Source organism: Papaver somniferum, unplaced genomic scaffold (assembly GCF_003573695.1).
Source record: "Papaver somniferum cultivar HN1 unplaced genomic scaffold, ASM357369v1 unplaced-scaffold_137, whole genome shotgun sequence".
Lineage (NCBI taxonomy): Eukaryota > Viridiplantae > Streptophyta > Magnoliopsida > Ranunculales > Papaveraceae > Papaver > Papaver somniferum.
The window spans coordinates 8,076,352-8,088,581 of NW_020622934.1; the positions used below are offsets into that span (position 1 = coordinate 8,076,352).

Sequence of the window (12,230 nt, forward strand, 5' to 3'; positions counted from 1 at the left end):
AGGTGATTACTTAAGATCGGTTTCACTAATAAAAGTCATACCAATACATAAGTCAGGACTTTGTGAATAGTTATACCAAGAACACAAACAAGTTGTGAACGGTTATACTCAATCACACATATTGGTTGTTCATAAGATATGCAATGAATAACAAAACCAATAACGCCTGGTGATTTCCTTTTCGATTCACAAACAAGTTTATGAACTTACTTCCTTAGAACACATGTAAAACATTGTTCCCTAGGATGAAATCCTCACCTCATACCCATACATAATCACAATAACATTCAAATGATTATGGTGTGTCTTATCTACAAAGTTTAATGGTTAAGCAATAAACCTCGTATTTGTATTCCTTTCTATCTAGAGTTCAAATATGCATCGCAGTTTTGTTTTCAATATGCACGACTTGAAAGATACGTTAGGGAATGAAACAGTTCAAGTCAAATATCACTAACCTCAACTGGAAGGATGATTGTTGTTGTTGTAGCTCCGTGCTCCTTCAGATCTTCAAGTCTTCGCAATACTTGTAATGTCTCATTATCCTAATACTTTCAATCTAATCTATATGAATTTGACTCTAGTACATAATCAAGCGACTCTTAACATGAGTTTTGATTCACTAAAATATGACAACCAAACTTGACATACCAATGCTTGGTGGGCTCAACCGAGCTATGCTCTAACAGGATAAAACTAGAGATTTTCAAAGAAGAAGGCTATGTAGAAGCAAGAGGAGTTTCTAAACAACAAAAGGTAGAACACTAGATCACCTTTTTCTTTGTTCTTTCGTTATACTTGATTTTGAATTCGTTTAATTTTGTATTGTTAGGTTTCTGAAATTTATCCGTGTAAATATATACACCTGATTGATAATCATCCATTTAATATTGATAGATAACATTTTAGGAATAACTAATCACAATTTGAAGATAATCCACCGTAAATTCGTCGTTGAATATTTGTTTTAGTTTGGGTGATATTTCTGAATTTTCTGGATAGTTCCGTTTTAACATATTTTTGATTGATTCTGACGACCTTAATGATGTTATAATGATTTGTAATCTAAGGAAAAGTTGTAGATAGGTATAATAGCTTTCATTGTCCTTTGAATTTGATCAATTCCAGGTTAGTATGAATTTAATGTGAATATTTTGGTAATATGATGTAATCTACCTAGTTTTTAGGATTCCATTTTAAATTGAATAACTATGGTTTGAATTGTTGGTTTTGTTTGAAACTTTTATATGATAAACTTTAGAATGTCCTGGTTTCATAGAAACAAGCTAAAGCTTGATAGGATATTGTATTGTATTATACGAATTTATATATTTCTTATGTGAAATGATAGTATCATTGCTAAATTGAAAATTGTTGTGAAATAACAACTTGTTGTTGATGTGGTTTGGAGCATTAGGATGTATGTTCTATGAGAATGTGATACTATCATAAATATATATATATATATATATATGCGCTTGTTTGAATAGAGGGGCATGTCATGTAATTAGAAAGAACCTTAGCCTTATGGGCCTTTTAATTGTATTTTTGAGCAAAAGCCCGTGTGTGGGTATTTATCCTTTCTGTTTTAGTTCCTTCATTAGGGTTAATGATTAGTTGTTTCAACCCATTGGGTGATCGAGTAAGAGTGGCGGATATCTATTGGATGTTGTGATGTAAGAACAACCTAATGATAAAATAATCAAAATTATCAGGCTCTTTCCTTAAGTTAGGAAGAGAAGGTATTGCAGTTAGTTTGATCAACAATTCTGTTTCATGACATTTGGTGTCAGCCAATTCTGATCCTCATTACCTGAAGTTATGACCGAAGGTGTAGATAAAGCTACTACAATAAAGGAGGTTGCAGCTCAGTTGAAGACTCACTCAAATCGATTACTTACTTTAGAGGAGGCTATTAAGAACATCTCTTCTGAGGTTCGTTCTCTATCTAGTGAACTGATTCATGTTAAGAAATCTCTCACTACCATCGCCTTGTTATGTCAACGGATGGGTATTCCTAGAAAACCGGTTTCACCGGAGTTACCTGAGCAAACTTCTACGCCAAATCCTCATGAGTTAATTCCGCGGTCTGGTAAATTCTCTCGACACCCTAAAATTGATTTTCCCAGATTCGATGCTACTAATCCTAGAGGGTGGATTTGTAAATGCGATAGATATTTTCAGCTAAACTCAATTGACGAAGTTCATAAATTAGATTTGGATTCTATTCATTTTGATGGAAAGACAGACTCATGGTTTTTAGATTACCAAGAGGGTAAGCATTTTATAGAATGGTCTCAATTTTCATCTGATATTTACTGTCGCTTTGAAGATGTAGCTTATGATAATTATGTAGGCAGTTTTAATAAATTATCTCAAATTACAACTGTTGAAAAATATTATGAGTGATATGAGTCTTTAAAAGCCTTAATGAAATCTCGAAATCCCAGTATCTCTGAAGAATATTTCTAAAAAAGTGGCGGTCTAACAACCACACTCAATATTTCGTTTAGCAATATGTATGGAATAACTCCAGTATACTTTCAAGAGAATCAAATATATAGTCAGACTCAATCTTAAGAAAAGTATATCAAAGAGTTATACCTCTATTTATCAATTCAATCTGCAATCAAACAAATAGGAATTTGCGAGCCCGATTGAATTTCAGAAATAACTTGGACGGCATCAAAAACCAATATCCAAGTGTCAATCAATTTAATCAACACAATTGATTGAACTTACGCACAACCTGTGATATTTCAATTATATAAATAAATATAATGCGGAAAAGAAATAACATAGGCACCAGAAGTTTTGCTAACGAGGAAACCGAAAATGCAGAAAAACCTCGGGACCTAGTCCAGATTTGAACACCACACTGTATTAAGCCGCTACAGACACTAGCCTACTCCAAGTTAACTTCAGACTGGAATGTAATTGAGCCCTAATAATATCACACTGATCAAGGTATAGTCGCGTTCCTTACGCCTCTAGAACCACGCCGGATTATGTGCACTTGATTTCCTTAGCTGATCTCACCCACAACTAAGAGTTGCTAAGACCCAAAGTCGAAGACTTGATAAACCTATCTTTCTCACACACAAAATTCTATTGGATAGATAAATTTGTCTCCCATAGATAAACCTATGAGTTTTGTTTCGTCTTTTGATAAACCAATGTGAACAGGAACCAATTGATATACCGGACTTATATTCCCGAAGAGCATCCTAGAAATATCAATCACCGCACAATTATCTTAATCGTATGGTAGCGAAACAAGATATCGTGGAATCACAAACGATAAGACGAAGATGTTTGTGACTAATTTTTATCCTGCCTATCGGAGATTAAATCTCGAGCAAATCTTAGAGAAGATAGTACTCAATCACGATAGAAAACAACAAGATCAGAACACACAACTACAGAGAAAATAGTTGGGTTTGGCTTCACAATCCCAATGAATTCTTCAAGTCGTTAACCTATAGGGTTTCGTGAAAAACCTAAGGTTAAAGGAGAATCGACTCTAGTCGCAACTAGTATCACACATGAGGTGTGGGGATTAGGTTTCCCAGTTGCTAGAGTTCTCTTTTATATAGTCTTCAAATCAGGGTTTCCAATCAACGCTACCTTGATAACAAAGCATTCAATATTCACTGTTAGATGAAAACCTGAATAAACTCAAGCTAATATCTTTCAACCGCTAGATCAAACTTAGCTTGTTACACACAAATGAAAAGTGACTTCATTTATATATGAGTAACCGTACCTAAACGTGTACACCTTTTTTGTCTCAGCAATAGTTAACCGAAGATAGCCATATGAACACTTTCATATCAACCTCATTCATCTTAACCATAACTAGTTCAAATGACTTAAATGAAACTAGTTCTAGAGTTGTTCAATTGTTTATATTCTCATAGAAGTATACAAGACACAATTGAAACAAAATCGATTTTGATTCACTCGAATCAAGTCATGAACATTATAGCCATGGTTTGCAAAAGATTGCATTCCTTATTATATAAATGTATTAATTCATGAAAAAACCGATTTTAGAACTTAACTTACTTAGGTATGCATACGGGTACGCATACCTTAGTGCCCGGACTAAGTTTGGGTTCGTTAGTATACGAACGGGTACGCATACCTTCCAAACTATGCAGAAATTCCCGGATCTGAACCTCACGCCAGTACGCTTACCGATATGCGTACAATGTTCCCGGACTTTCACTAAACCAACCAGTATGCATACGGGTATGCATACTATGGTTCCCGGACTTGGACTACATATATGAAAGTACGGATACTATGCTAATATCCAATTTTTCTAAACTCCATTTCAACCATTGAAACATTTTGGAAGACGACAATAGCTGTCTCACACAAATTATTAGCTTCAAAGCAATTTTCAAGTGATTGAATGATCAATACGAAACATTCTGAGTCTACAAAAAATGACTGTCTCACAAAAATCATATAAGATGTTACAAGCAAATTATATAAGATGTTACAAGCAAATCATATAAGATGTTACAAGCTGATTTTCACATGATCATCTTTTGAATTTCGTCAAGAATATAAGATGAACTTGGTTAAAGCGAAACCTTACTAACACATATTTCGAGAAATATGTAAGCGAGTTAAACTCGGCTCGAAATATCAAATATGCATAATTGAAGTCTATATAGCTATACGACTTTGTCTCAATTAAGAGATATAGTAGATATACTTTTGAGTGATAGATGAGTTCAAGTCTACACAAACCTTTTGTTGATGAAGTTCCACAAGATCCCCTTAGTATTTCTTCGTCTTCAATTGATGAACGCCGTGAAGTCTAATGCTCAACTACACTTTCTATCTTAATCCGAGACTTAGCTATAAGTAGACTAGAAATCAAGACTTATAGTTTTGGCAACTAAACTTGACAAACAAGCTTGAGATAGCAACACTTGCGAGTTCGACCGATCAGTGCTCTAACAATCTCCCCCTTTGTAAATTTTAGTGACAAAACTATCAATATACATGGATTACAAAATAAACAAACTTTGTAGCTCTCAATCCAAATGTTTGATTTCCTTGGTTCTTCAACATTACTCGAAATCTTCGTCACTTCCAAGTACTCTAATGATTTTGAACGTGTTTAATTCAGCATCATCGTTGTTGAAGATACGTAACTATAACAATGAGAAAACAGTTTCTCTCAATCATTGTTATACAATGTCATAGTATTATTACACATCATCAAAGTCCAATTGTATCACAACTTTGACAACAATACTATGGTGATATGTATCACCCCCCTAGTCAATACTTCATCTCACATGAAAACCACTCCCCCTTACATAATGATACGTAAACCATATGTATTTGTAGTGTGAACTACACATTAATTCTCCCCCTTTTTGTCAATATAAATTGGCAAAGGTACGAAAACTAGTGGGATCCTAATGAAATTTCCATAGAGATAATCCATGACCAGAAGAAAACATATCAACTTAGTTTCGATGATTTCGCATAGCCGAAACTAGTGTATTCATCAAGGAGTTTATAAAGATACAAGAAAACTCCTACAATATTTCCATAGCCACACTCCCCACAAAGATTTGGCAATTAGGCACAAGTTCAATTAAGAACTCTCCCCCATAAAATGTCATTCCCAAAAGAAAAACAAGAGCGACCTTACTTTCACAAGAAAAGAAGAATTTCTTTGGATATTAACAAATCACGTGAAAAATGAATTTGTATCCAAAATACTCAATTAAATTAACCACCAGTGAACCCATGATTAATTTAATCGGAAATGCTCACATAAGAGAACTTACGGAGCCGCACAGTATATACACAAGGATGTGGATCAGGGAAAGACCATACTATGGAATATTCAAAGATGCATTCTATTTTTCATTAATATTTTCATAGAGACTTATAATAAACTTAATCTTTGTAGAAAAAAGTGCATCCTATCTTCCATCAATATTTGCATAATGACATAATAGGCTTAACTTTTGTTGTTCTTTTATCAATAAAGACATATGATAGACTTAACCTTTGAGAAAATATGGGACAATCATAGTTCACTGACGCAAACACACATATTCCATAACAAGTTGCAATATATAAAACCATAAAGATTAATAATGCAAAATCATCTTCCAAATAAACTTTAGAATTTAAATAAATAAATAAATCTAAAAACATTGCAAGATGAAAATCGTTGGAAATAGCTATGTATACTCACTATAATTGCTATTTCATACCCTAGTTATCCTTCTTAAAACACAAGAATAAATTCTCATAAGAAGTTTCATAGACAAAATAAAGACAATAAACGATAACTCCTAGACCAACAAAATCGATCACTAACGGAAATCAAGGATCACCTACGGAACCCTCACGAGTCTTGAGTCCTTTGAGCTTGTGATGGACAACATCCACTGCTTCTTCAGAGAAGATATCCTCATTGAGAAGATCTTTAACACATGTCTTCATGAGAACAAGGTCTGAATTAACCTTGAAAAGACGAGGGTACCCAAATACACCGCAATCTTTAACTTATCCACCTATAAGTCCTCTTATCGGAAGTGATTTTCTATGGACAAAGCCGAGAAAATACTACGAATCGGTATTCACACTTTGTGTGATTGTCTATGGATACGAGATCGATACAATACAACAATCAAAGTGTGATTACTTGATAATAGGTTCAGACTTAACCAAACTCTATAGGATCACTATGAAGTAATGCGGATTTAACGTTTGTGTATTTTACTTTTAATTATAATAGACAATTATAATTGTGGAAATAGAAAAGTAAAAGACACAACAAGATTTTGTTAACGAGGAAACCGCAAATGCAAAAAAAAAACCCGGGACCTAGTCGAGAATTGAATACTCTCAGAATTAAGCCGTTATACAAAATCTAAACCAACTTATTATAGTTGAGACCAAGCAACTAAACCTAGTTCACTTAGTTTCTTCAGTATCCCCGCGCTTCCAACATTCAATAAGTGCACGCATTGGAACAATTTCTTTGGATCGTATTCCAAACAGTAAAGGAACAACAAATCTTCTTGGTAACAACTCTCTCGATTCTTTCAGATGAAGATATCTCAAATCATATGCAAAGGCTCTTCCGTTTAACCAATAATCTCCTTTGTGTGGTTAGATCAATCTATCCAACAACTACCGAAGTAGCAGAGTTTAGGTTTGCAATCAATCAATATAGATTCCAACAAGAAACTATAAGGTGATGTCGATCTCACGTAGCTAATTAATCGAATAAATCTGATTCTAGTTGGATCCCATCCGATCAAGGTTTGTGCTGACCCAAAGATATAGAAACCAAATAAGCAATCTTATTTGTCTTCAAATCTTGTTTAATCTTCAATAAACACCTGTACAAAACCACTTGAATCTCTTGTGATCAATCACGCACAAAACAGAGTCTGTTAACAATGTATTATCACAAGACGTCTTTAGATCTGCAAACAGTTCTAAAGATCTCGTCAAAACTTCGATCTAGTTTGAGTGAATCTTATATCAGAAGAGAAGATTCTCAATAATAAACAAACTAAGTGCAATCAAAGTTCAACAACCGTTAGTCAATCAAATCATTGAAAACTAAAATAAACTGCAATTATCTAGTTTCCCACCAACGGTACTCGTAGAGCTTCTTGATCCACAGAAGTCTTTAAACGAGCGGTCGTAAGAGATTTCTCCTAATTAGGGTAATTTCCTCTCCGGATAGACGGCTCCACCAGAAACAACAAAAAGATGAAGTTTGCTTGGCTCTTAGGATAGTTTGCAAGAGATACAAACTTAGGTATTTATAGACCATGGATGTTTGGACACCAAGGAATTTCCAAAACCGAATATTCTCAAGATATGCAATAAATGACCAAAATCGGTTTTCATAATTCCTGGAAATGCTTTGTACAATATTTCCGAAATCTCTCAATAGAAAATTGTCATGTGCCTGTGTTTGAGGGGGTGCCCATATCATAATCTAGTTGGTTATTAGTTTAGTTGTTAGTAGTAGTTTTAGCTTTTATCAATTGTAGGGGTGCTTATAACACTTGTGGTCTTGACCTAGCTATATAAGGCTAGGGAATAAGTGTAGGAGAGATTATCCAATTTGTGAATTAATGAAATAGAATTTAGTTTAGATCTCTTCTCCTTCCTAGGCTGGTTCTCTGAATCAGATTTCTCTATTTTTCAAGGGATTACTATCAAATTATCTATCTAACCTTGTTATGTACATCTAGGTACATAACAATTGGTATCAGAGTCGTTCGATCCATGGGGATATTTGGTATCTATTTAGGGAGAAATTTCAACTCTATAACCATTTACTTGATCTGAAGAGAAGATATCAAAATATACTTAACGATGTACCTTCACCCATTCGAAATTATCATCTTTCACAAACATAATATCTCATCAACTTCACCAAGCAGAGGTGGGAATCAATTTACATACCACCATTAGCAGACCAATTCGTTCATGGAGTTGTGAATACGAAAATGGTAGAAGTGAAAGATTAATTTGATGATTTAAAATCAACGATGCTTACTAAAGAAGTTTTTTATTCGATAATGGAGTCGTATTTTGGTAAGCAAAACTGCAGTGGGGAAGATCCAGTAGGAGATTCAAATATTATTTCAAAGTCATCGGATGAAGACTAAATCAATTGGAATTGGCGACCTAATTTCTACTTCTCTTGCTCAACCTTTTGATTATGAAGACTTTGGCGTTGTTACATAGGAAGAAGCAGATTCAATTCCTACTTATGTTCAACTAGATTCTTCTTCTCAAGTCATCGATAAGCCTGAATCTCAGAAAATTAACTCAACTTCTGCTGGCGCTGTTACAGACAAGGATGGTTCATCTGATTGTGTGAATTTTCCACTTAATGAAACCGCAAAGACATATATTAAGGACTTCACCTGGATAAATCATATCAAAATTGGTAAGTGTTTTAACATTATTCTGAATTCTTCTCGCATCATATTCGATCGTGGAAAAGAGTTTAAACATATGACAAGGACTTCTCGTTTTGCTATGTGTGATTCTTTGTTTTGGTATGTTTTGGATAAATTCTTTGAGGAAGATATTCAGGAGTGGAATTTTGAACATGGGTACTGGTCAGATTCATGGTTTAGAGATCGAATTGTTGCTACATTAGGTAATAGTAGAGTTGCTTGTACTGCTTGGCAGATATTTGTTAAAATTCTTCAAATGGATAATTTGTGTTTGAAGAGCAAAAATGTTGTCAGCCACCAATTGTGTAGTAAGAAATATTTATACTCTTGTTTCAACTTTCCTGGTAGAGTTTGATCGTGGCAAAGGGTCAGATAGTATTAAGAGGTTCTTTAGTTTTGTTGGTAAATATAAATATGGTTTTGTTACATTTCCTCCTTGTGTGTTTGTTCTTCTTGGGTCTGCATTACTGGAACGGCACAATAGAGTTTTGGTTTGTAAGTTGTTTCCATGTCATGGGTATCCTCCTGAACTTCAGTTTCTATATTCATTGTGTATTAGACTTGTTTATGTTGTTGCAATTAGTGGTCAACGGAATTCGGTTACTGAATTTTCAAAGAGAAATAAACTTTTGTCTCACTTATTGTCTAGAGTGGTAAGGTTTAAAAAGGCACATAAATGGTATGCTCACGTGCTGGATATGATGGGAGCAGAATTTTTTTCTTACAGCTCAATCGTGAGTTGCTTAAGGTGAGTTACAAATTGATATGTGATGATCATTCCATACTGGCCTTTGATTCTGTGCGTAGAGTTTTTGATCGCGTAAAGAAGTGTAATTGGTCCAGAATATTGGCAAATTACAGTGGCATTTTTTTAAATGCACTTTTTTTCAAACTTGAGTACCCATTGAAGCTGTTGTGTGAGAGATCGATTACATATTTATGGGTGAAAGCGGTTTAGACTGGTGTTATTAACAAGTTATGGTGTACGAGGTTGCGGGGTTCGGTTATATGGTCTAGGTTGATACTTCAAGTGATAAGTATTCCTGAATCTTATACTGCGAGGGAAATACTTGATCGACTATCTCTTAGCAGTAGATGCAGTTTTAGTGGTTCTCTAATCTTGCAGTTGGGAGGTGGTTCACAAAAATCTTTGAATGTCTGTGTTGTTGCACAGAAATATGGTCGTGAGTCACGGATTCTCTCAAGGAGACTTACCTGTAAGTTTATGTTTCTTTCACTTCGTGCACGCAAGCTGTGTGATGTGTCTTTGCAGCGGGGAATCGGATTATGCTTCCTTCGTCTTGGTTTGTGGTGTATAGAAAGTGGTGATGCTTTAAGTTGGAATTTTACTGGGCTACCAGAAGGACCTAGCTCTCCATTTTATAGTGGTAATGAATATTGTTCTGGTTGGGAAGAGTTTCTGGTGGAAGTGGCGAAACTGAAAGTGCTGCTTGTTGTGATTCATGGGGGTTTATGCTTCTACGGATACTTGAGGTGGAAATTTAGATTAGTTCCACCTGGTTTATGGAGTATGGAAGTGTTAAAATGCCAGTTCAATGGGTTGTCCCTATTTACATGAGCAGTGGTGAAGATTATACTCTCGACCAGGGTTTCCCAAATGCTTCCGTAGTTCTAACTTGTGAATGGTGGAGGGAGAGTCCATATGCACATGGAGGTGAGACTTCTTCCATGATTGATTTTGTGTCCTTGTGTTATACTCAACGCATATCAAGGTGCTTCTATCAACTTTTGTCGCGAGTGTGTCCACCACCAATGGGTTGTACCCAGTTTGAGTTTTTTAAGAGGGGTAAGGAAATTTGATGCAAATTGTGGTACTAATCTCCATTATGTACTGATGAGCATCCCCAGTAAGGTTGGAGATGTTAAAGTATTCCACCTTGTGCTGAGGCTCCAAACTGAAGTTTTACAGGTGCACATGTCTGTGTTGATCAGTACTGCAGTTGTGGTGCAGCTACATGAAGCTTGCTGTTGTAATATTGACGCGATAAGTAGGAGGATGTGGGGAATGCTTAGAAATTCTAGTGTTGAAGTCATTGATGAACACACTGGAACCAGTGACCATATTATGGTCTTCAGAACAGTTGCTAAGAGTGCATACCATGCAGCAATTGTGCAGGTGATAGAGTCGCTTGTTTTTTTTTGGTAAATGGCACAAGAAAGTCAAGTTCAAGGGCAGATGTGACAGTTTCTTGTTGGGCTTGGGATTGGAGTGTGTGAGTATTGGGCTTCTCATGTGTTTAGAAAGATCCACCACTACTATGTCATTTACCGGTATTGGAGGGGGTTCTCGTCTACATACCCCAATCCTTGCTACTTCTGCATTGCTCCTGCAGTTGTCACAAGTGGCTACCTATCTCACAAAGTTAATTTTTGCGCCTCTCAAGGATGCTTTCAAGGAGAGTGGAATGTCATGTACCGGTATTGGAGGGGGTGCCTATATCATAATCTAGTTGGTTATTAGTTTAGTTATTAGTAGTACTTTTAGATTTTATCAATTGTAAGGGTGCTTATAACACTTGTGGTCTTGACCTAGCTATATAAGGCTAGGGAATCTGTATAGGAGAGATTATCCAATTTATGAATTAATGAAATAGAATTTAGTTTAGATCTCTTCTCCTTCCTAGGCTGGTTCTCTGAATCAGATTTCTCTATTCTTTAAGGGATTACTATCAAATTATCTATTTAACCTTGTTATGTACATCTAGGTACATAACAAAAATCTCCAAATTTTTATTTTCTAGAAATATGCATTTAATTACTGGTAATTAAAATATAAAACTAACAACCTTAATTAAAAGATTCTTAATTTATTTCGGACCGGGATCTCGTTGAGTTATTAAGGAATACATTTGAACAATAAAAGATATGAGTTACTAATCATGTTCAAAGTATGTCGACATTTTTTCTTTGTAAATCCTCTTTCATATTTTCAATCTTGGAATCGATTATACCACACTTCCAAACGAATTTCGAATTGGTTCATTTTTATTCCAAGACAACTATGTGATTGATCAAATATCAATTCACTAATCATGTGTTTACGGTTTTACCAAACACAAGGATAGGTTTTACCTTAATATGGTTACTTGGACCGGTTACATCAGTTACCAGGATCGGTTACGTCAATTACCATATTTTCATGGTATTACTTGTGATCGGTTACACAAGTCACTAGGATCGGTTACACCAGTTAATAAGACCGGTTACACCAATTACAAGGATCGATTA

General features: G+C 35.1%; 1 long non-coding RNA gene across 1 annotated transcript; it reads left to right on the top strand.

Moving 5' to 3' along the window:
- The first annotated feature begins 8,144 nt into the window (after positions 1 to 8,144).
- Positions 8,145 to 11,604, top strand: LOC113334846. The gene is made up of 2 exons (XR_003353004.1): positions 8,145 to 8,968; positions 9,631 to 11,604. It is a non-coding gene; the product is annotated as an uncharacterized LOC113334846 (long non-coding RNA).
- The last annotated feature ends 626 nt before the right edge of the window (positions 11,605 to 12,230 follow it).